The 25859-nt window shown below is 36.4% G+C and overlaps 1 long non-coding RNA gene and 1 pseudogene across 1 annotated transcript; one reads left to right on the top strand and one right to left on the bottom strand.

The window, feature by feature from the left end:
- Positions 1-13211, bottom strand: part of LOC115287035 — a 35121-nt pseudogene extending 21910 nt beyond the window's left edge.
- Positions 13212-14917: 1706 nt separating this feature from the next.
- LOC115287884 lies at positions 14918-22928 on the top strand. The gene is made up of 2 exons (XR_003906699.1): positions 14918-15080; positions 22697-22928. It is a non-coding gene; the product is annotated as an uncharacterized LOC115287884 (long non-coding RNA).
- The last annotated feature ends 2931 nt before the right edge of the window (positions 22929-25859 follow it).

Below are 25859 nucleotides of genomic sequence, written 5' to 3'. Positions count from 1 at the left end.
AAATGAAATGTAGTGGGCACTTGAGGTTTCTTGTTGTTTCATAGCTATTTTTGCTTTTATAGCTAACAGAACTCCAAATTTTCCTTACCCTACAGTCCTGACAGCACACCCTATCTATCAAACCTTCTTCTGGATCTCAATTATGTACTCTTCAAAGGCACTTCAAGAATAGACCATGGAACTAAGGTCTGGGCAATTAGAATTCCACACTTCTTTGCTCCCAGAGACTTAGTCTGAATGCCCCCAAACACTAGATTGTGGAACTTGATGAGTTTAATTTTTTTTTTTTTTGGAAAAGGAAAATAACTTGGCCAAGAACATCTCTAAAAATGTTCCAACATTTTAAAAAAAATGTCCTCTTGGCAATTATAACAACTTATATACAGCAATTAAAATAGTGATATTGGTTAAGTACTAAATAAATCAGTGGAATAGCACAGATAATCCAGAAATAGAATCAGACATGTGGAATTTAATTTGTTAAGACTTTTAAAAATTAGTAAAGAAAACAAAAATAGTTTTAGAAAAATGGAGGATTTCATAAATAATGTTTGAAAATTTGGCTATTTGGGAAAATAAAGATTCAAACCTTAGTATATAGCAGTCGGAAACTAATCTCTAGATAGTCTAAAATGCCAAATGGAAAAATCTTTTAGTTTCTTTTAAATTACTGCTGCATATTATAATCATTTGGGGATCTTAAAAAAATTCCAGGATCCATTTAAGTAAGTATCTGTGAGAATGGAACTCAGGTATTTAAAAAATGTCTCTGTTTTCTGATGTACACACAAGTTTGAGAACTATTGTTGGTTAATAAAGAAATGTGCTCCCCAGCTTTCTAGTAGTCAAAGCAAAGAATAGTTTAAAAGTAACTGGAAAAGTTTCATTAAAAAAAAAAAAAAGACCAAGGGGCACCTGCTTGTACCTGGTTGGATCAGTCCACAAAGAATGTGACTCTAGATCTTGGGGTTGTAAGTTCAATCCCCAAGTTGGGTGTAGAAATTACTTAAAAATAAAATCTTAAAAAAAGACAAATTATTCAATAGATTTACCAATTTTCCTGGTGAAAATTAAGGAGAAATTTCATCACTTAAAAACTTAATAAATTAATAGAGTATTCTATAAACCTGTTAAATTAGCAGTGGCTTTATACAACTAGTTTAAACCAGCTGGGCTTTTCCACCCTTAAAACTAGTTAGAAGGATCCTAACTGCCTGGCCATAGAGTAATCAGGACAAGGATTATAGAGAACTCAGCAAATTTATCTGTAAACAGCCTGAGTAGTTATCAATTTGGATAAACTGCAGCTTCACCATCATCAAAAATAGTTAATTTCATGTTATTTATATATATATATATATATATACTCCACTAGTCATTAATTTTCCATATCATTTAGTACTGGGTATGCCTGATACCAGAGTCTTAATGCAGAGGTTTTGGATTTGAAACATCTAGACCAATTCTCCTTTTTAGCACTGTAGATCATGGAACCCTTTCACTCTGAGTTTAGACGTACCTTCTGAATATCCAGGCTGTCACTATCAAATAATTAGAACTGGCATAAAAGTTGAAATACACCTACAGAAATTTTGTTTCATGGTGACATAGGGAGGAAGCCACACTTAGATGGTAAATCCAGCAGTAAATGATATGAGAAATATGGGCTGATCCCCTAAAACTGGGAGAGGATGCTGGGGTGAAGATGGTGCAACAGATGTTGATAACTGAGATCTAAGACCAAGGTTCTAGAAGGAAGAAACCAGGTGTGAAAAACCGTAAAAAGTCTGACATTTGCCAAGCAGAAATTTACAAATTAGCCAGATAGTTTCATAGATACTCAAAGAAGATAGGAGATTCCTGGGTCAGAGACAAAGGACTCTGTTACCGAGAGCACAGGAGGGAGCATAAGGTTTGTGCTCCCATCAATTGTCTTTGTCCTTTAAGTGCCACAGGCAAGCGGGGAGTGACAATGTGCAGCTGAGCTTGGGGTCTGCTGTGCACACAGTAGATTTGTGCCATAGCTAAGAAACCTTTACATTATAAAACACTCAATCTATGAAGGGGCTATAAGCACACCTGCCCAATATTTATCTTGAAGGATGCATTACCATTATCATATTGTCTTCTGCCCTGGAGGGAGAGAATAATACCTCTATCTTACAAGGTTATCCGCTACACATTCTTAGAAAGACAGTCCAAGGAAATTTCAAAAAGAAAGTGCAGAAAAACCATGGCATTCTAAGGGAGAGTTTGGGGTGTACTTGGTGTCTGATGGCAGCAACTCCCTCTATTGATGCAAGGTCAAGATCATGGTTTTGTCCACCTGGTTGGTTTAAACAGATATCTAAGGAACACGGGCTGGTGGACTTTGCTATCATCATAGGTACCCAAGATATTGTGTTTGGAGAAGTGGATCGGTGAGCAGAACAGTGTTTGATCTCCCAGCCTGTCTGCTTCCTCTGTGGAGCCTGGCTGTCACTGGAATGGGACACTGTGTGTACACGTGTATGTGCATGAACATTTATCTGCCAGGCTTTCTGTGCATGTACTAGAAAAGGAGAAATTATAATAAATTAGCTACCTTCTGGCCCCTAGCACCTACCCACCCTCAACAAAAACAAAAAAGAAATGCCATGACAAATTCCTCTCAGCAGGAGGAACAAGGGGATAGCAGACAGGACCTCAGAATACAGAAGGAATAGAGACAAAAACCTAATCATAGTAAACACAATTAGCAGCCCACGTTATATCTTGGTTTTACAAGGCTGAAGACTAATGAATTGGGTTTCCACTTAGAGAAATACTGTGTGAATTTAGGATGCACTGGAAATTTCTACTATTAATGTAATGCCCTTACTGTACAACCAGACTTATCTTAAGTCTCTGACAGTAAAAAACAAAGGCAAAGCATTACATGTTCTTACATGCTGCCCATGAAATTCAATAGATTTGCTTCCCAAATATACTTCTGTTTTCCTTATTGGATTTCATTACAGGTGTACAACTTACTAAGAACATAGTCAAAGGATATCATTATTATCTGATGCCTTATAACTCCAATTAAATATCATTTTAAGAATGTGGAAACCATTGGGAAAACTCCCTGACACTGAATGGGTCTGACTTTTTCAGCAGTCTTGGTTTGTTCAGCACAGAGAACACCAAGAGAGGTAAAGACACAAGATGTGCTGACTGCAGGTCAAGGAACCTGAGGAATGTGTAAATGAAACACACTCACTTTCTGCTCACTTTGAGGGATAGCAGAGGGGAGCCCCCTGAGGCAGGGAAAGCAGTAGCAGAGGTGAAATAGAAAGATGGACACCTGGAGCCATCTCAGAAGCTTCCCACAGACTTTCTCCTCATTCACAGCTGCCCTTTCTGATTGGGTAGTATGTTCAGCCTGCTTGCCCCAAGATGCTACCGAATATTTCGTGATGTAATAACCAAAGATAATTGAAAGATGATGTCATGCCATGCAACACAGTGTAGAGAATGTAAACTGTGACTAATTGGCTAGAGAATCTTAGAAAAAGCTCTCCTCTGCTTTGAATCTCATTTGTCTCCTCGATGAAATTAGGCACTCACTAAATCTACGTTATTTAAAATGTCTTTCTGTAAAGTGGTACTATTCCAAGAACCTTGAAGGATAACCTCATGAAGGGTAGGAGAATAGGTTGAAGAGAAAGACCAAGAAACCAGGTCTCACCTTTCCCTTCCACCAGCTCAGATGGTAACTATTTTGTATATTTAATATACCTATAAATTTTAATTCTAGGTAAATATTCTATGCCAACATGAATTTAATAAACACTGGAATCAAAAGCTCTCTGGTTCCACCATTGACAATTCATTAGTTTTTCAAAAATTTATCCTAGTGGTAAGCCAACATAACATCCCCCTCCACCACCACACACAAACTGGAGGCCTTAAATCTTCAAGGAGTCATAGTTTCATATAATAAAGGAGAACCCCCTTGGGTTCAGATACAGAACTCTGAAAGAGAGTCCACCTGATGCCACCTGGGAAATAATATATAGGCTTTCCTTGGAAATGAATAGTGTTTTAGTGTGGTCTCCTTGTTCGTTTACCTGTTGGCAAGGGAATTTAGTGATAGATAAGGTGGTGATAGAGCCATATCTAAGATGGAACCCATTAGATTAATGTGCTCGTGGGAGCTCTTCTGAATTATGGGAGCAGTGAGACAGATGAGAGTGTGTACGGACAAAAGTGCCCGAGACTCAGGCATGGAGAGTCTGCCTTCAGGAGCTTCACTAAAGCACAGCTGGTGAAATGTCTCTCATCACTTATGTATTTCACCCACTTTGATCCCCTCTAATGTTCTAGATTTTCATTTTAGTTCAATGCTTTCTCCGTTCAATTTTTTTCATCCATTTGCAAAATGAAGGGAGGATGGGCAACCTGGTGTGACTAGAGAGTCCTGTGCCACTAAGGGCTAGCTTGATATGTCACTGCCCACACATGACTTTGAATGAGTGCAAAACCAGTGTTTTCATCCTAATTCTTTCTTCAGAGTTTCTGAGAAGGCCTCTATTTGGAGTTAAGATGATATTTTAATTTGTTCCACAGATAGCCCAAAACCTAGATAGTGAAGATTCTTCAGGTAAGGAAAGAATTTCTATATTAAAAGCTCTGCCCTAGTGAACCTTAGTGGGAAGACCAGTGTATAAATAGGAAAGGCACACATACAGCATAGAATCTTCTGTTCCTTACACCATGGACACAAACTCAGATCCAAAACATTGTCACTGTGTGTCCCAAAGGCCAAAGACAACCTCAAAATCAACTTGGAAACATTCTAATTGGCTTTTGCTGAGAGAAAAAATTGATCCAAAATATGCTAGTCGTCTTATGAGAGGTATGATATACTGTCAGTTTTCATGATGTAACCTGAGTGAGAACCACTGATGGAGAAAACTCCCAAGAAACATATTTCCATGAAAAAAATCCTTAAAACTCCATGTCCTGTCACTTCCTATAGTCGTCAGCTGCCTGGGCTTGTGCACTAGACTATTCATTTTTTAGAGCTTACCTCAGGAGATTTAATTTAGCTGTGAAAATAATAGATGGGTAACAAACACAAGTATACCACATAGGGACAAATAAACTGTCTCGGTAGAGGTTTTAACCAAAAATATTTTGGAACAATTCACTTGCAAGGAATAAAGAACGTGTCCTGCCACACTCAAAGCCAGGTTGGTGCACCTGTTGGATAAAGGGAGTGTCCCAGACTCCTCATGTCACTCCTCACACTTAACGCACTTCTTAATGACTTAATTTGGCAAGATTAAGGTCTGCATCTCAGTTTGAATACTTTACCCCCAAGAGTTTGTCCATAATATGTTAGGGCTTTAATTTTCATTTATGATAACTGGATTTCACCAAGAGAAAATACAAGGTGGAAGGGAAGCTCTGTATCTTTGTGTATCTATACTTAGAGAATCAGTAAGCAACTGACCCATGTTTCCATTCACTCAATCAGGAATCATGAAGATCTAAATTATGAAAGTTAACAGCATGTCCTGTATCTTCAAAGCTACCACTGTCACCCTACATTAGGCAGGGGGTTTAATTTGCTTATTGAACAACTGTTGCCAATAAGTATTGATTGAATAAATGAAGAAGACAGGCAATTTTTCAAGTCTAGCTTCTTTGAGTCTAATCAACAGGACTTTCCAGAAGGTTGAAACTGAGAGCCTGCATTCACATCAAACCAACCTCAAAACTTTTGAGATACACTGATTTCAGAGCCCTCCCCCAGAGACCTTGATATGGTCAAGAAACAGCAATTAACTGACTTAGCTGTATCGGCAATGAGAATTCATCACCAGTCCTACTTCATGAAATTTGAGATTCCAAGAGATTAGTTGATTGTTAAGTATGTTTTAATGTTTTATTTATTTTTGAAAGAGAGAGAGACAGCGTGAGCAGGGGAAGGTCAGAGGGAGAGGGAGACACAGAATCTGATGACAGACTCCAGGGTCTGAGCTGGCTGTCAGCACAGAGCCTGACGTGGGTCTCAAACCCCCAAACCAGGAGATCATGACCCAAGCCGAAGTCGATGCTTAACCAACTGAGGCACCCAGGCACCTCTCCAAGTGATGAGTTGTAACAATGAAGAGAGAAAAACCTCTTTCACAGGGAGATAAGATATTTAGAAATACACAGTTGGCAGCAATTACATACACACATATATGTGATTAAAAACTATATATAGACATGATCATGTGATTATGTATTTTGGAAAAAATTCTGTGTCTGATCTAAGTAGAACATACTGTATGAATAAGTTTAGAAGAACTGGATTTGGTTAGTAAAATATAAGCAAATTAGTGAGAAAGGCAGAGTATGGATCATCTAAAAAAAGAGAAACCAAAACCCATATGGAATTTAACCAAGAAGAACCAGGATCTGCCTATTACTCAGCACTGCACAAAACACTCCTGGTTGTTTTGACTAGAGTGAGCCTGGCTCACCATAATATTACCTGAGAAGAGTCTCAAGCTAATGAGTGAAATAGTAATCAGGTTAGGAATAATGCATGGGCTGGTGAACCTGACCTTCAAGGAGGGTTTGCAATGGGGTTTTGGAAGGCTTAGGCAGAAGGTAAAGTATAAGGTCATGTGAGTTACACCTTGGGTCATAACTAAAAGCTAATCTGCATCCTGCATTCTTAAGGGATCCATGAGAATGGTAACAGCATGCCCTGCTCTTACAATGTCAAAGTACCAGGGTGAATCAACTAGTGTGCAACGACATTTTCCCATTTGTTCTACTAGGTGACACAGCTTTATGGGACAGAGGATAATGGCTTTTGTCAATGGTGAACTGTGTGAGCCTGGTCCTGGTGTGAACTCTTGCCCCTGACTACCACCAAGGAGTCTGGAAAATCCTCCACAAGGTAACTAGGATATCAGGACTGGAACTGTTAAAACAGTGCGTCTGGGACCCTACAGTAGCACATTCCAAGAGTTTTGTGTGTCTTAGAAGCAGCGTGGTATTTGAGAAAATGTATGTGGCAAGACTGAAAGCTTTTGAGTATATATTACAACTTTTGTCTTTGCACTCAGTGTTTTACAGGAGCAAGCGTACTGTCCCATGTGAGGTTACCAATGATCCATGGGCCCACTGATAGCAAAGAGTGCGAGAGAGAAATAAAGAAGAATATGAAAACATGATGAGCTCATTGCACTTGTTTCCAAAGGGGATTCAAGCAGGTACTCTGCCTGGGCTCACAAGATCCGGGTTGTTTCCAGCTTCACACATACAAACAAACATCTACAACAAAGTCACGATGGTTTCAGTCTGTGTTAAGCAGATGTTTGCTTAAGAAACACACTAGAAGTGAGGAAGGGTGTTTTTCTGGGCTAGGTGGAATTGCTAATGGTGAGGTTTTCACTTCCTCACTGTGCTCTCCTGGTAATCTGTTCCTGCTGCTCTCATGACAGCCATTTATTTTACTGTGGTTTCCATAGCTGCTGACATACCTACAGCCTGAGGGCATGTGCACTGTCTTAAGTCCCATCTGTGATGCCTGCCAGGAGCAGTACTGGAACCTAGTAGATGCTTAATGATGTAAAGAGGATGTGTTTGAAAATACAATCCTACTTAGTTCTTGGTTAAATTTTGTTTTGTTTATTCCCACTCATGGGAGGGAATTGCAGGCTAAATAAAAGAACTTGGGCTTTAAAGTCAACCCATCTGGATTTGAATCTCAGTTCTTTCAAAGTCTATAGATGAGGAAGTTGAGAAAGACACCTAAATTTCTTTGATTCTGAGTTTTCTGTCTTGTAAAACAGGGATGATTCTAACTTTACTAGCATCACAGTCAGGTAGTGATAAGAAAAGAGTTCTTACACGTTAAGGAACTCAGTATACTAAAGAGGGTTTCGAAAGCATTTTTAAAATGTCAAGACATAAATAGGATTATTTCTTATATATCCAAATATTGTCCTCATTGGAGAAGATAGCAGGAGTCTCAAGTACACGTGTATTTCAGTTCTGACTACAGACCTATGTCTGTGGTTATCTGCAAGGCAGAGGCTTAAAACTACCTCCAAAAAGTAGCTAAATTTAGTGATCATTAGGAAAGCTATATATTAATTTATAACGCATTGAGGAATTTAAGTGAAAAAATGTGATCTGTGTTATTATTCTAAAGCTAGAAAACATCCCTCACTATTTTCCACACCTGGTGAGTGAAGAAGTTGGTTTTGTGCTTTTGAGCCACCATGATTTAATTATGACCTATAAGCAGCACCAAAAAAGACAAAATGTAATTTTATCCATTTTAATCTTTATTTTTGTATCCATTCTTTTTTAATCATTTGCTTCATTGAGCATTTACATGGTTAATTTCACCGAGTTATTCTAACTCCTGAATTGAGGAGTTTTATTGGGACTTTATAAAATTCCTCATTAGAGAACACTAATAGTTTAAAATAGGTATTCGTTGTGGCCAGGAATCTTTATAAAATAGCTAAATGGCATTGACTTCAAGTTAAAAAGCAAGACCTTGAGTTCATTTTAAAATTTAGGATCATATTTTTAAAAACACTTTTAAGTAGTGCCCACTTTAGCAACACCCACCAGGTCACTTCATCTATTAGCATAAGTGTGGATTCTTTGGAGGTGGCCTCTGTGAGCAATGCCATTCGTGACTTCTCTACTGAGAAGTCCCATAAGAAAAAGCTCTTCATTGCCTTACACAGCTGGGAAGGGCACTGCTGGTCATGGATGTTGAAAGCAGTGGCAAGAACAAAGTGACCCATCAGAAGAAAAAAAGAATGATTTGTCTTGAAAAGAGAATGAGAAATGAAAAGAATATAATAACTGGGTAACAATGGGATATGGACAGAAGAGTGAAAACAAAAATTGAATTTACACAGACTTCCTAGGAATGAGGTCTTGGGGAAACGATTTATGTTCCCTGAGCCACCATTTTGTTATTGTTAAATAGGGATAATAGCAACCATCCCCTAAGGTTGTTGAGAGAGTTGAATGAGCCAATTTATCTAAAATGCACTGGTTCCTTATGATATAATTTATTGTCTTCTGACTTTCTCTCTTCAAGACAGAAAATTAAAATCACAGAATGAAAGAAACCCTGACGGAGGTAATGGAATGTGCCAAACACCTAGAGGTTACTATAATGGTTGGCTCTTCTGAAAATTATTAGGACAGAGTGGCACCTCCTTCCTCTTCATTCCCAAACCAAGTTGACTTGATACTTTGCCTTTTGCATGCCCTTCCCTATGGCACACCAAGAAAGAGAATCAGAAGGAACAAAAGATATACTGACCTATAGAGCCAAGGGATTCCCAAGGATAATTATTTTCCTTATTATCTGTATGGCTGACTGGTAGACATGCTTTCAAGCTGGAGCTACACTGGGTGTCCGTGATGCGGTAGAGCAAGTGGTCACCCTGAAGGTTTAGGGATAGGAAGGCTAGAGATAGGAGGGTCCAGAAGATGAGTGTTATAATCAAAAGGCCATTAGGGTTTTAGATAAGGCTGGGTTGCTGAATTAAGGCATGGCTTGATGTGTCCTCTTCTACTCTACTGTGCATATTTATATTACAGAAGAATGAGAGATACTGCTGCATACACTAGGGTTGATGTAGGTTATTTCTGAATCATAGGAAGTAATTAGAAGTCAAAAAATCTTATCAGCTTGTCATCTAATAAAATGGGCAAGGAAGACAAGATGTTAGATGTCTAACAAGATGTTAGAATAAGAGAAGGCATTCTGAGATCAGAGAGAACGTCAAAAGGTTGTGATGTTCTCTGGGGTTTCAGACTCTTTCCAGCTTCCCAAAGCCCAGCCAAGCACACTTCGGTGAGTAAGCTGGCCATCCACCAGGACCACTGTCAGACATTGTTTCCAGTCCTCCACCTATTTTCAGAGAATATTGAGTTAGGGAATCCTGTGCCAATTATTTTTTCAAAATCCACTTGAGTTCACAATCTGCTAATGGCAAAGACTTCAGTAGCATCTAAGTCCCATTCTATACAAACCAATGGTCTGGTGACTACAGTGTAGGATACCTGTCCCATTTTATTCTCTGTCATGTATTCTCATTCTTTCCCTAATACCTTTAGAAACAAAGATAGGATTGTCCAAAATATTTTGGAATATTAGGAAGATTGAATCTCAGTACTGTCAGCAAGTTTTTATTCTGGACATTAACTGATTTCAGTAGAAATCCATTTGAAATCTTATTTTGTCTCCAACAAGAACTATTTGCGTTTACAATTGTTTTGCAAATCAGTGGTTGTGAAATAATTTGAAAAAAGACAAGTAAAAAAAACAAAACAAAACAAAACAAAACATTGCCCTCTATCTTTAGAGGAACCCAAGATAGAATAAAGGCCTTGAACCTGAAATGTTCTTTGCAAATTAACCTATTACTTCAGTGTGGTTTCTACGTGCTGTTTGTCACTGATCTTTCCCTGGGTAGCCCTGTTCTACATTATGCTAAACTAACTCCGGTATGGACTACAGGATGTAGTAAAAGTAACAGACCAGGTGACCTTCTTGATGTCTTCAATGTTGTAAGAAGTTTGCCCTAAATAAAAATTTCCTTTCACCCAGTAATTGTCACCTATGTGACACATAGCATTTAAAAAACATCATTATCAATGTTATGAATTTGTTTAGCCTTTCTTCTCAAGGCTAAATTTTTTAAAGTTTATTTATTTTTGAGAGAGAGACCATGAGATGGGGAGGGGCAGAGACAGAGGGAGATAGAGGAGAAGCAGGCTCTGCGCTACAGAGCACCAATTCAGGTCTCAAATGCACAAACCATGAGATCATGACCTAAGCCAAAACCAATAGTAGGATACTTAAGTGACTAAATCACCCAGGTGCCCCAAGGCTAAATATTTTAAATAAAACCTGCTTGACTGCTGAAGGATCTTTAAATATGAGGAATCAAAATTTCACCGCAGTGTTAGCAAACATCCTTTGCAAACTAGTCAAAGGAAAACAATATTCTTCAAGTAGTGAATAAGAAATAAGAACTTAAGCAAAGTACAATGTACATGAATTCACTTAAGGTTTTTCGCAGATATTTATCTCTAGTTGCCTTTCCAAATATAAGCAGTAGCAAAAGTTCCACCACTGCATAATTTGAACCTCCCAAATTACCCTATTCACTCTCATTTTCCTCATTCTCCAAAGAGTTGAAGTGAAGTCAGTCCTCTTTCTGGGTTCTTTGTAACCCAAATCTTATATCAAAACCCAACGCAATAGATACATTGCATATATATTTGGAGCCAGGAAAATTATTTTCTTCCTAGTAAAGTTCTCATTAATCCTCAAATTCTCCAAAAAAAAAAAAAAAAAAAAGAACCAAGGAAAGTAATCTGTATTTTTAATTTCTTTCTAGGTAATACGTAGTTTAAATAGCATTTTGAAAATGGGAATGGAAGACTGAACGAGATACATGTTTTAGTGTCTCAAGAATACTTCATTTCTGCCTTGAATGGAAGAATCAGTCCTTAGGAAGGCAGAAGGACCATTTGAACCATCCACACACCAACCCCCAACTGCGCTGCTCTGGCCTGGAGACCTGGAGTCCTGGAACTATAAATAAACATCAACAGCCACATCCTTTTTCTCAAGGTAGCTCTTCAAAACAAAGTTCACTGGCCTCTACATTTATAACACCGGTGTTAGCTTGTAAAGTATGTGACCCCAGAGTCCTCTAGTCCTCAAAGCTGAGGCTAATACACTAAATCAGACTTTATCTGAATATTAACTCACAGGAGCATTCACTTGTTCTGGATTTTTTAAAAACATTGCAATCTATTACAGTGTGTCCACTCTCCTCCCCCAAATGATATGGCAGGAACCTTTCATTGAGGTATTCTCTCCGTTGTATTTGTGTATCCATTTGGTGGTGGCTGATGTGTGGCTAGAGTGAAGAGAAGGGAAAGGACATGGGCCGGGCCAGGATGGACATCCCTGGACTGCCCACAGTCTCGTCATACAGATGGCACCATAGAAAGAAGCCCACCTTTCTTTGTAAATGTCATCTCTGCCCTAATGCCAGGACATCTGGACATGGATCTAATCACAGTGATCTTAAAGTCTGGGAAGGCCATAGTCAAAATAGTCCACACTGTTTTCATAGTAATTCTAAGATGTCATTTAGCTTTTTCATTGCACTGACATTTATACTGATGATGCAAAAGTATTATGAGTAAAACTGTCAGTACCTTAGCATGATTCAAAGCAGTGGCACCAAACTGTATGAGTAGTCATTGTACTTTTCAATGCTGCTCACTTGCAGGGGATAAAAAAAAGTACCAATTTCACTTTAAAATATGTTTGTTGAAACTGTAAAAATTATTAAAATTTATTTACAACCTCCAATTACATAATTTTTTAAAGTTATATTTATTTTTGAGAAACGGAGAGACAAGCATGAGCAGGGGAGACACAGAGAGAGAGGGAGACACAGCCTGAAGCAGGCTCCAGGCTCTGAGCTGTCAGCACAGAGCCTGAAGTGGGGCTCGAATCCACAGACCATGAGATCATGACCTGAGCTGAAGTCAGATGCTTAACCGACTGAGCCACCCAGGTGCCCCTGATTACATAATTTTAATACCTTCATTGAAGTGGGGAGTTTGTATAAACAATTCTGCATACTGAAGCACGGTGGTTATTTCAAGGAAAAGCACATTGCTTGAATTGTGAGATTAACTGGTTCCCTTTTTTTTTTTTTTTAATTTAACATGAGTCTGACTTGAAAGAATTACCCAAAACTATAGTTATTCAGATTTGGGTATTTAGAAGACATGCTCAAAAATAAACTAGTGAATCTGTCACTTCAAGAAAAGAGCAGACGGTTTTTAGGTAAAAAAAAAAATCAAATTCTGGAAAATGTGCATCTGCCACCCAGACACTGACAGCTTCCCAAGTCCTTAAAGACGTTCTGATGAGAACACTGTGATATAAGCAAGTGTAATTTTCTTGAATTTTATACTGAAATATGTCAACATTTGGAAGATCCACATAAGCCAATGAACTCATGTTTTTCATGAGCAATGCATAATGTTACACAATCATGCATGAATAAGGACCCCATTCGAACTGTAACAAGTGTGATAAGTTCCCGGATGGGGTCCCAGATACTACACTGCTGCTGCTCTTTAGGAAACTGCCACTTATAGTCCACGGCCATATCACCCAGACTGTGCCCAATCTTGTCTGATCTCGGAAGGAAATTGCCACTTGTAGAGTGTGGGTGTCACATTCAAGAAGGATACCAACAAATTATCCAAAAAGGCTAACATACGCCTCACTTTCCCACCCAAGTATCTATGTGAGACTATATTTTCTTTGCATATATATTTTGACCAAGGCACCATATCACAATTCATTTGATAGAGAAAATTAGTAGGAACTGGATGTTCTCTATGAAGTTAGACTTCAAAGAAGTTTACAAAATTATAAACTAATGTCACTTTTTCCCAGTAGTTTTTAAGAAATATAGTTATGTTTTACTAAAATATGCTATTTACATTAATATGTAATGGTTTTGCTATTTTAGATAAGTTAATGAATATTTTAATTTTTTTCAATTTAAATTCCTCATATGATAAGTTTCATTGATACAAATCTATATCAGTGAAAGCTCTTTGAAGTCTTGGATAATTTTTAAGAATGTCTAAGAGTCTTGAGATAAAATAATTTGAAATTTGCTCCCTTACTGCAAATCAATATGCTCAATCTACTATTATAAAGTTCAACAACATACAAACTCTCTAAAGCAGGGACCAAGACATTTACTAATGTCAGAAAAAAGTTGTTGTGTGACCTTTGTTTTCAAAAACAGTCACTGACAGTTTTCTTCATATGGCTGTATATAAATTAAGCTAATAAATCTAGCAAGCTCAGTATGTTTCATTCTGAAAATCAATGATTACCATCAAGATAGCAGTCATAATTTTCATTCATGTAATATTTCTGATAACAATATCCAATTAGCACATCCATTTTATGTCCACTTTGTTAATTTCATGTTAAAAGAAATCCAATAGTGCTCAATTACATTTGACTTCAAATTAAATTAGCATTACATGAATTTAATGGGTATCTTAATTAGACCATGCTATTAAGAGGATTTTATACAAATTAAATTCCACCTCTGCATGGTTCAACCTTTTTTGTGTTAAACACAGGATGCAAATTCTTTAAAACATAAGAAGCATAAAAAGATGTTCTATGACAAAGAGAAAGGAAAAGCAATGAAATAATTAATACAAAATTTAAATAAGACTCATTTCACAAGAAATTACTTTATTGTTTTTATAGTCCTAGTAGAAGTGAACTGTATTTTCCACTAACATATCAAAATCTCTATTTTGAAAATGAAGCTGTATCAGCCTAATCCTCTGAAATTTGTATAACTTTTTTGAAACGATGAGTTACTAAATGCAGACTTGTTTGCTTTTTGTTCTGTTTATATTTGGCCCAATAATCCCCAAATTCACCAATTCTTAGGACCCAATAATTTTATTAAATACAATCATGCAATCAGATCACAAAATACTTCATCGACAGCTCAACAGTAATATTTTCTATTGTTCTTCCATATAACTGGCATCAATTTGATTTTTCTAGTTATAATAATGGACAACACACACTGAATAATTACTCTGTGCCCAGCGATCTGATAATAATTTTGCATAAATTAGTTCTAAACCTTGTTACACTTCTGCATAGTTGGTTTTATTATCCCTAATTCATAACTGGGAAAAATGAAGCTCAGAGAAGTTAAGGAACTTGTCCAAAGTCACACAGACAGTAAATCACAGAACCTATTGATTTTAACGTCTTTTTCCCCACAGTGTTACTTCACTATGGCCTTTGCAAAGGAGAGGAGTACTCTGCCCCTGCAGACAGACTGCCCTGGTTTGATTCATGGCTCTGTCACTCTGTGGCTAATGTATTTGTGCAAATAAATCCTCTGCCATTGTGACCAGTTCATGATGGGAATAGGGATGGATAAATAAGAAACTAAAAGAAATGGCTCCCTATGGACAACGAGGTGAGAGGGACAGAGATGGGGGTAAGCTTTTTCTGAATATACATTTTATAGTATTTTAACTTTTGAGCTGTATAAAGAATTTGCGTATTTAAAAAATAAAATATCAAAAGTTAAAAAATCACAGATGCTAAAACAACACAGAAGTAAACGAATTTAATTGCTGACAAAGTCATACAGATTAAAGAATTTCTTCAAATAACTCTTGAACACAGTAGTACTACTGCATTTTCTTGGTGGAATATCTTTAAGGCATTGTATATCTGTGATGTGTCCCTGCCAAGAGGTTGTAGCCATATTTTAATCAGTAAATTTAGTAATACACACATAAAAACACACAATTAGGATGAAGTAAATTATAGCCCATTAATATAAATTAAAATCCATGAAAATGTTAAGAGCCAAACCTTCAGTAATAAATAAAATAAAAAAATATTAACTAAATATAAATCTATAATGTTAAATTTTGTAATGGAAATATCAATGCAAAGTACTTAATTTACTTTTCAAAATACCACTTGCCTCTTGTCTGCTCTAGCAATAACCACACCTGGCACCTAGATTCGGCTTTCTAATGATCATTGCTCATGGAAAGAACCAGAGCTCTTTAGAGAAGTGGCTGACTCCAAGGGTTTCTAAAGTGTGAGGGGATTTTGCCACAGAAGTCATCAAGCAGCTATCGGAGTCATGTCACAAAGAGACAAAGAAGCCAGCTTGAAGGAGTGCTCATGGTCATATTTGCAATAAATATAAGAGCAAAAATAATCAGGACAGCATTTAATTGTTATCCATTAATTTCAATTAAAATCCCTAAGGCCATACTAATGTTCAAACAAAAGAAAAAGAGAGACTGAAAAGGAAGGTTTTTTTTTAAACAGGAAAACAAAATAGCTAATAAATGTAGAAGGAAAAATATATTACAATTTTGTAAAACCATAATATTGTAATTGGTTTAAAAATGTATCACCCTTAGTTGTGAAGTGGTTGGGAAACAGGACTCACAGATTTATTACTAATTACTAAGATAAAACTAGAACATCACAGTGGAGCAGTCACAATATTAGCCAAGTGATTAAATTCAGAATCTCTAATGGGACAATCTTATATGATATAATAAATACATAGAATAATCTATAAACTATCTTTGAGAGAGGAAAGGGGAGGCGAGGGGAGGAAAGGGAGGGGAAGGGAGGGGAGAGGAGAGTAGAAACATTTAACCTGAAGGAATTTAGTCAAGCTTATAGGAAATACAGGGAAGAGAGGAAAATGCTGAAATGAAGCAAGATAGAACAACCAACCAAATCCACACTGTGAGATATTCTATGAAAATATCCTAGATTCCTCAAAGACTCGGCATCATGAAAGGCAATGGAAAGAATATTCTATGCTAAAAGACACTAAAGATGTATATCCAGCAAGATGTAATGTCAGATTGGATACTGGTTAAATAAATAATTAACAGTCATAAAGACATTAGTGGAACATCTGGGAAATTTTGCATGTGAACTGGATATTAGACATGCAATTACTGATAATTTTCTTAGTCCCAAAGATGGTCATGTGGTCCTAGAAGCAATTGTCCTTATTCTTAGGAAATACATATTATTAGAGGTGAAGTGCCTTGATGGCTGCAATTTGTTTTAAATTAAAAAGAGAAATAAGAGAGAGACTCAGAGAGGGAAAAATTATGGTAAAAATTGTTAGTCTTTTTCCCGACACTGTATGGAAATGCAAGCAGTCCCGAGGAGTTGTCTGGTCATTGTCAGATAAGAGAAATCCTCCAGTGTCTTAAGTCCCAAAGAGGTCTCTCAGTTCAGAAACATTAGGAGGGAATCAAAACTTCAAACATTTTAACGTGAAACCATCTCCACTCCTCTGGCTCAGACCAGGCTCAGGCATGAAAAGGAGATTCTGAGGAGATCATTACTGCTCACTTCCACTGGCTGACCCCTCTCATTCATTGGCATATCCAAGATGGAGGTCAGGGGCAGGGCAGGGACTATGGTGAAGCAGTGGAGGACAGATCTCCTTTCAATGTGTGGTGTTATCTTTCAGCATGAAAACTCTTTAAAGTTAGCCATTAATGAGGGCACATGCATGGGTCTGTCAGAAACCCAACTGCCTTATTTATAATCCTCTCCTTGCTGGTAAGTACACCTGGCTCCTTACTCCTCCCTTGGTCCAAGTCATTCAAAACTTCTTCTTATGGAGATTTTCTCACCTTCACTCAAGTAATTCCAGAATCAACCTCTCCTTCCACCACTATCTTCCGCTCCCTCCCTCTCTCCTCCCTGTTCTTCTCTCTCTCCCTCTCCCTTATAGCTTGCTCACATTGGTCCCTGGAGAACAAAAACCATGTCCTGATAGACTTGGGACATTCCAGTAGTTTATTTTCACTGTGACAAATAATTGTTCTGCATGGGAGCAATGAATCAGCCACAATCTCTAGCTTTTCTCTTTCAGGCATCAACTGGTCATGAATGCACCAGCATCCTAGCTCTAGGGAACATAGATCAAGCATTCAAAATAGTCCCTGTGCAGCCTCTTGCTTTAGAATTGAAATTAGGGTAAAGCTTCTCCATCCTTCCTTCATGATGGGAAGGGGTAGGCACACGGTAAGGGAAGTACACAGTAGTGTACAATTCTGATGAATTGTTCCCCAAATCCTCTTCTGACCTACAGCAAATCTCCTCAGGCTCTCCAAACTCTTTAATAGTTGGTCAGCTAAGGACTACTGGTTGTTGGACACCTCACTGACAAGTCCTGCTTAGGTGACCGGCCACCATGTGCCTCTTTGGCATATGGATATGTTTGGCAACTACTCTCTCAGGATTTAAACCATTCCTGAGATCGGAAGATTCCAAGCAATGTCTTTTTCATATCATTTAATTCTTAATGATGAAATTAAAATGGAATGGGATGAAGAGGAAAGAGAATGGATATTTTCACTTAATCAACTGACCTTTGCACATCAGACTCTGCTTGCCCTGTAACTCTGAAATTCTTTTAGGTTTGTTAGTATTGGCCTGAACTGGACAGACTACAAAATGCTGCCTTAGTTTTTCCAATTGTCCTTCTGAGGCTTTCAAAGAGCTTGAGATAAACCCTTAAGAGGTCACCAACACATTTTGAAATAGTATATTTTCCTATTAGGTTTGTCTAAATTAGAGCAATTTTAAATTATTAAAAATTTAATTAATAATGTGCTTTACATTTTTAGAACCCTATTATAAATTATAGAGGGAAAGTAGCATTATCTCTGAGGGCATTACTGCTAAAATGTTCATTTATAATCTTCCAAATTTTACTATTTATGTTTAGATGTATATGAACATATACATATACATGGTTCACAGCACTTTTTTTTACTTATTCCTATATATCAAACATAAATTTATATAGGTAAGCATACATCCACATTCATATTTTTTTATTGTTTTTTGAAAGGATACTCAAAAGTTTATTAATTGGTAGCCACTGAGGTTGTTTTAGATTTTGTGTATCACTATAAACACCCTTGTAAAAACATTTTTGGCTACTTGACTATTTATTTTCTGACTTTAATTCCTAGACACATTGGTTCAAAGCGAATGTTCCTTTTGAAGGATTTAGGTTCATGTCATCCAAACTTGTTTCAGCATGTTGATACCATTCCTACAATACAACACCTTCACTGCCTCCCCACCAAAGGGCATCTTTGCTTTTTTAGTTGGTCAATCTAATGAGATCCAACACACAGAGCTAAACTGTTATTATTTCCATTTATATTTTATTATTAACTGGGTTATACTGCTTTTCAGATGTTATCACCCACTGTTATTTCTTTATAAAATGTTTATTCATGACTCAAGCCCATCTTCATATTGGTTAATAAGTCCTTTTATCTGAAAAAAACTTACTTAACCTTTTGTTAAGCGCCATTATTAAAAATATAAAAAAGTGTTTCTTTCAATTATGTTATCACCAAGATTTTGTATGATCTGAGAGTTTTCATGTAATTAGTCTGTCCCAGCGAGGCAATGACAGAGTAGTACATAATTCAGCAAGGGCAGAGAGGTAAAGGCGAGGACAGAGGAATTTTCATTAAAAAAGAAAGAAAGAAAGAAAGAAACGTTATCAACCTTTTACTCTAAAGCTTTTATTTTATAAATATTTTATAAATATTTATTCAGGTTTGTTGCAGTTTACGACTCAGGTCTCAGTTTATATAGCCTGTTGTTGCCGGGGCCAGGACTTATGACCCCTGTGTCATCTTCTCTCCACCAGCCAGTTGTTCTCAAATTTGGCTGCACATCCAAACCACCTGAGGAGCTATTTAAAATAACCCGTGGGAGGAGGCAGCACTTGAGCTACCATCTGTCTTGTGTGTCGTGATAAAAGAATTATAAACCATTATCCTGAATGAGCCCTTTGGTTTCCTCTTAGCTGTCCTTCTTACCGGTCTTGAAAAAAGTGAAATTTTATATTTGACACAAAGGCAAGAAAAGAATTAGAAGATCCCCAAACTTCACCCCTTGTCTCGCCAATTTTTCCATGTATTTCAAAATGTGATGTGAAGAGATGTCTCTGCAGAAGGATAAAAGGGCTTCCTAAGTGTTGTGAATTAGTCAAAACAACCCTTCCTGCACTTCTCAACACATTTCAATATCACAACTACCCTCTTGGACTAAGATTTCCTCAGCAGCTCAGATGGTTACACAGGAAGATGGTTATCTCAAAAAAGGAGAATTTCACTTAGATTGAAGAATTCAGGATGAGAGGCTGTCATTAAGAATGTACACGTTGTTATAGACCAGGTTAATGATTAAGGTTGGCAAAAGACCTTGCAAATGAAAAATTCTAGCTAATTATTTTAGCTGGATTGCTCTTTCTCTCTTGGTTTTCATGTCTTAATGAAGTGGGTAAAATTTCAAATGAAATAATATTCCAATAAAATGAGGAGACAATTAGACATGTTTTATGACTCATATGACTAGGGTCCTACCCATTTAAATCTCAGCAGGAATTATCTTGGTTGAAAAATTGCCTCCTGGATAATATTAATGTCTAGTTCAAAGTGTAGGCACCTTTTCTGGTTTACAAAGAAATTAGTCTTGAAGGAATGAAGCACAAAACATTCAAGAGCCACAATTATACTATTTTTTTAAAAAATCAGCCTCACCATGTATCAAATCATTTCTTTTTTTAAATTTTTTAATGTTTTTTATTTATTTTTGAGAAACAGAGAGAGAAAGCATGAGCAGGAGAGGGTCAGAGAGAGAGGGACACACAGAATCTGAAAACAGGCTTTAGGCTTTGAGCTAGCTGTCAGCACAGAGCCCGATACAAGCTTCGAACCCATGAACTGCGAGATCATAATCTGAGCTGAAGTTGGACACTTAACTGAGCCACCCAGGTGCCTCCTAAATTATATTTATTTAAGTCAAGGTCCAATGTGAAAACAAAAATCATCTCAGGTGTCACAGATTTCCTTTATAACTCCCTAGCACTCCAATAAGTTCACTCTGAGTTTAAATGACAAACATGGCTAGCAAGTCTAATGAGTAAGTTTTATTATTCTGCCTGTACTCATTTATGTCTTCAGAAAGTCTCTTCACTAGTGGTCTGCAAAATCTAAGCCCCAACCAAGGCAGCATCCCTAGGGATGTTCCATATGATCCCGAAACCATCCAGAAATTAACTCTCTGAAGCCATCACAGTTCCTCCTCTGAGAGGTATTCTCCATCACAGCTCTGCGTATGGTTCCTTAACCCCATTCCTTATATATTCCTAGTCTGGTACCCTAAGAGCAATCAATTTGCACAAATTCTGAACTCTGATTTGAATCATATTAAAGGTGGTACCCAGGAGGTCTGCTACGTCTGATCACTCCAACATTCTGCATCACTCCATCTTTGTACCTAGGGATCTTGGGGTCTCCTAGCTTCTACCCACTTAGCCCCATGACTCCATATTTTCCTCTTCCTGTGCTCTTACTTCCAACTCTAGAACATCCCCAGCTTATTCCTTCTATTTGCCTTCTTGACTGGTTACAATTATTACGTAAGTCCACAGAGCTCTCTTGTGATTCAGGGCTGGGGCTGGTGATTTTAGCAGCATATTTGCCAGGTTTAGTTTACTCTAAGAGAAACCTAGGTATGCAACAGGACCAGTTGCAATCAGTCATACTTGTCTGGTATTGGTGTTTTAGTGATGTAGCATACAGCATAATCTGCAAGAGGAGAGAATGATGAAAGTACATTTTCTATGGAGCAGAGAAATACATAGAAATCTTGAAAAGAGTCCGATGTGGTCACAGAGGGCAACTCCAGGTCAAATGGTTTAGATACTATCGGATTCCATCTGCCCTCTTAGCAGCTGATATAAAGTAATAATCTTTTTACTCTACCTTGCATTCTAATTGGCAGGCATGTCATCTAATTGGCAGACAAGATCTGCTAAAGTGTTACCCACCCAGATAATCAAAAAAGCTACTTGCTACTGCTGTCACAGCTGAAGACAATGCTAGATTATTTTAAGAAAATGATCACATATTCATTGCAAGAATATTTTAACAGGAAAACAACTGGAACCTGCCTAAATGCTCTACAACAATACAGCAGCAAATTAAGTCCATCCACTAGATGGAATAGTGTGTACCCATTAAAATAACAACAGGAAGAATATACTGCAAGATGGAAAATGTTTATGAAAGAATATTTTAAAAAGTGCAATATCTCAAGTTATAAGCAATCTCTGAGTGTCAACTCTAAAACAGATACAGTAGAAGACTGTGATATATTTTTATTTAATTTCCCAATTTTTCATAATACTACTTGATATTTGGGTTTACTTTTTCTATAAGCAGCACAGAGTTGAGCAATTTCAGAAGTGTCTTCACATCGCTACTGTCTACTGGTCCTCAGTAACAGCCACGTCTTCATTCCTCGATGAGACCTGGTTCAAGATGGGTGACCCCTAAGCTGCTTCTGAAACTCGAAATTTCAAAGAATTTTGCATCCCGCAACTGCCCTCAAAATACTCCTGGTGAAACGGGGCAGCTCAAAAAAACCTATTTTATGTCTAAATAGCCTGTGGTTTTGAACATACTTTGGAAATTTGACATTGAAGCCATGTACACATTTTACATAATATAAAGTATAATTTAAATTTAAAAAGAAATACATAAATTTTAAAACTAAGAGGAAAACCTATCTCTAACTAATTTGCAGCACTGTTCTAGAAAGGGAACTACTTCAAATAATCATAAAACATGGTGTGTTTTCATTGTCCATTCATAATGATATATACCCTAAGGGTAAAATGGTATTTGCAAATAGTAGTTATAAACTTTTTTGGGGTAATCATATTGCTGGTGGTAGTTTTTTAGTGTGTATTTTTTACATAGTGTGGGTTAAAGCAAAGAAGTAATTATACTTGATGAAAACCAGGATTTTTGACATAGAAGTAAGAAAAGAAAAAGGGTTGGTGAGAATAAATTAAAATTCTAGAGTCCTGAATTTGAACTGGTCATCAATATAAATTCATATGAATCTTTTAAGAAAATTCTTATGCTATTTCAATGAAAATACATGCAAATAATGACTAACTCAATAACAATAATTATTCTTAATTCCTAGATTTTACATTCTGGAGAAAATTCTGTTTTCTACTGAAAGCAACCAGGGTTTCTTGGAAATACGGCAAATTCCAAGGCTGCAGCAGGAAATAATGAGATGAGCCTGACATACCTTATCTATCAGAAAAGAAACTCCTAAAAGCATTCAAGTGCCAACTTGACGCAGTTCCCATGTGCACAAATGTGAACATCTGAGCTTCCGTAAGGTTAGCAAGTAAATGATTTGAAACACATCAAATGTTTCTCAATCCATTTGTTCATAATCACAGTTTCTAAAAATCCATTGATTATGTTTGGAGACTATTAGGGTATGTACTCATGATTTTATAAGCTGATAAATAAAAAGTTTCAAGTATTTATCTTGTATCTCAGAGAAACCAAATCGTTTATGAGAAGTTTCTTTTTACAAAAATATCTCCGCCTAAATGAAGAGGGAATTATAGGATTGTATCCCTGCCCTTTTTCAAGGCTTAAATAATGGTGACTGATGACTGATGATGTCACAGAACAAAAGATGAAACCAAATATAACATCTGATAAACATACACAACACTGTCTCTAAAATAATTTTGCCAAAAACAGCATATGTAAATCTGATCCAGGCTCTTGATCAACAACTGATAGAAAATACTGCAGCCTGAAGATCTGGTTAAGACTACCTCAAATCCAGAAGGCAGAACACCACAGGACCCATCACCTGGTATCTTCAACAGTAAGATAATGATTACAAAGTCAGTCGCAAAAGATCAGTAGATAAAGACATTAGAGATATATTAAAAAGAATATAAGCCTTATTTGAATCATGATTCAAACAAACCAAACACAATTCAGAGCACAACTTGGGCATTTGGAAATATTTAAGAATTTTTGTTAATTTTTATGTGTGATAAAGGTATTGGGAGATATATATACATATCTTGGATATATATATGACACATATACATATATATCAAAGGGATTTTATACATAAATTATATATGTAAATATATATATTTATATTTCTTAAATTATATGTATAAAAATATATATTTATATTCCTCAAATATATAAATATATTTATATAAATATATAGATCCTTACCTCTTGGAGATACATGTTATTTACACATGAAATTACACTTCTTAAATGTGCTTCAAGTCAAGGAAGTTAGGGGAAATAAACGGGAGTATGGATGAGACAAGACGGGCAGGAGGGATGATGGGGTTGTTATAACTTGTTATGCTATTCTGTTTTTGTTATGCGTGAAATTTTTGCTCTTTAAAAAGTTTAACAAAGTCTGTTTGTTAATTAAGCCAACAACTTTTAAAATGATCATCAACAAATTAGTAATCATACTGTACATAACACTTTTATAATGCTTAGGTCTTTATTACTCATCACAATATGTGTTGGAAAACACCACAAGGTACCTAACCTATATGGAAGTCTATAAACTTCATTTTAAGTTAAAATCTCTGTGATATGAACTACTATCCACATTTTCAAAATAGGAAATCACTAAGTAGCAGATGGGTTTGGTACCAGACAATTGTGATCTCATACTATGCTATTACAATAGTTTAATATTCAAATAACGATTAAGGGTACTTTGGAAATGAAACCATGTTATACCACTAGTCTGCAAAAAAAAAAAATTAAAATTAAATAAATCAATTATCTCCTATGCCCCCAGAGGATGAAATTTAAGCTTCCCTATTGTCCGCTCATCATTCCCTGAACTTACCAAGCATTTCTATGGCTCCAGAATTTTAACCCATCAGTCTTTCACTGGTGAGCCAATTTCTCCATTTAATAAGCTTCTACTCATCCTTAATGATCTTCTAAAATTATCCCTTCCTACAAAGACTTATCTGATTTCAAAATAGAACTAGTCATTCCATTTTCAATGCTTTCATAGTTCTATGAATGGATGTATTCAGGAGATATATCTATTCACAGTGTAACAATAACTACCATTTATGGAATCTTTATCAGGCACCAGTCAGTGCTTCAAGTGCTTTATCTACATTAAACTAATTTATTCACTCAACAATCTGAAGTATTACTACCATCAAAGTTTGACATGTAAGGAAACTGACGCTCTTCCTTAATGAATCGAATCAATTTGCCTTTATATTTAAAAAAAAAAAAATATATATATATATATATATATATGTGTAAGGCACCTAGGAACTCCTTGGTAACTTATGGAGTGTTTGGATATTTTAATTACTAATTTAAGTAATTTATTTAAAGAAACGCTATTTGTCAACAGAAGTTTTTAGATAACGTAACAGAAAAGTTTGGATTGAATTAACTCCTGAGATATAGATCCATCTACTGGAATAGACTGATACTTTGACTTTTCTCAGAAGGAAACAAAAGTAATTATCTGTGCTATGAAGCTCTTTATTTGAACAATTTGCTTGGCTATTTTCACTGTTCTAAAGCTGATTACAAAAGTTGTTTTTAATGTTGCCTTTTTTTTTTTTTTGGTTGAACAAGTTCACGAAACATTTGGACCATTCTGTTTCTCAAAATCTCAACTGAAAATCAGTTTTATAAAAATACCTCAATTTGCAAGAAACTAGCAGTGTATCTCAGTTGACCTCAGAATACAATTTGAACAAATACTGTGCTTTCTAGTTCATCTATTTTATTTTTAGAATGTACTTGTCTTTTAAAATGAACCACAGTGCTGCTGGCAACTGTATCATTTTAGAGAATGTTTTAATATGCAGAAAATATTGGCTGTTTCTGGAAGTACATTTCACAAGAGATTTCCTACTTGTGATAGTGTGGCTACAATTATATCTGCCTTTCCTTTCATCAAAGATATATGATGTGCATTATTTCTACAATGCATTTTAATATTCAGTAAATTTTTGTTGTGCTTCTATAAATGTCAGTATGCCAGCAGCCTAGGTCAGTCAAATTCTCCTTTTCTGTGAGAGGTGAAAGCTAATGTAAAGGGTTTTGACTTCTCCTGTCTCCTACTCAATATTTCTACTTCATTTTAGCTTTAAATCCTGAATGTCTTTATTTAAAACATGACACTTTCCTCATTATAACCCTGTTTCATCTTGCCACATCCAAATTATCAACCATTCTCATAATACTTTCTGCATAGGTCTGGGTTCATTTGGTTTTATGCAGCAGAACTTCAAACCCAAGTAGTTGAGACA

Source organism: Suricata suricatta, chromosome 3, assembly GCF_006229205.1.
Source record: "Suricata suricatta isolate VVHF042 chromosome 3, meerkat_22Aug2017_6uvM2_HiC, whole genome shotgun sequence".
In the NCBI taxonomy this organism is placed as follows: Eukaryota; Metazoa; Chordata; class Mammalia; order Carnivora; family Herpestidae; genus Suricata; species Suricata suricatta.
The sequence above is the reverse complement of the archived record's forward strand: the minus strand, read 5'-3'. Positions and strand labels throughout refer to the sequence as shown.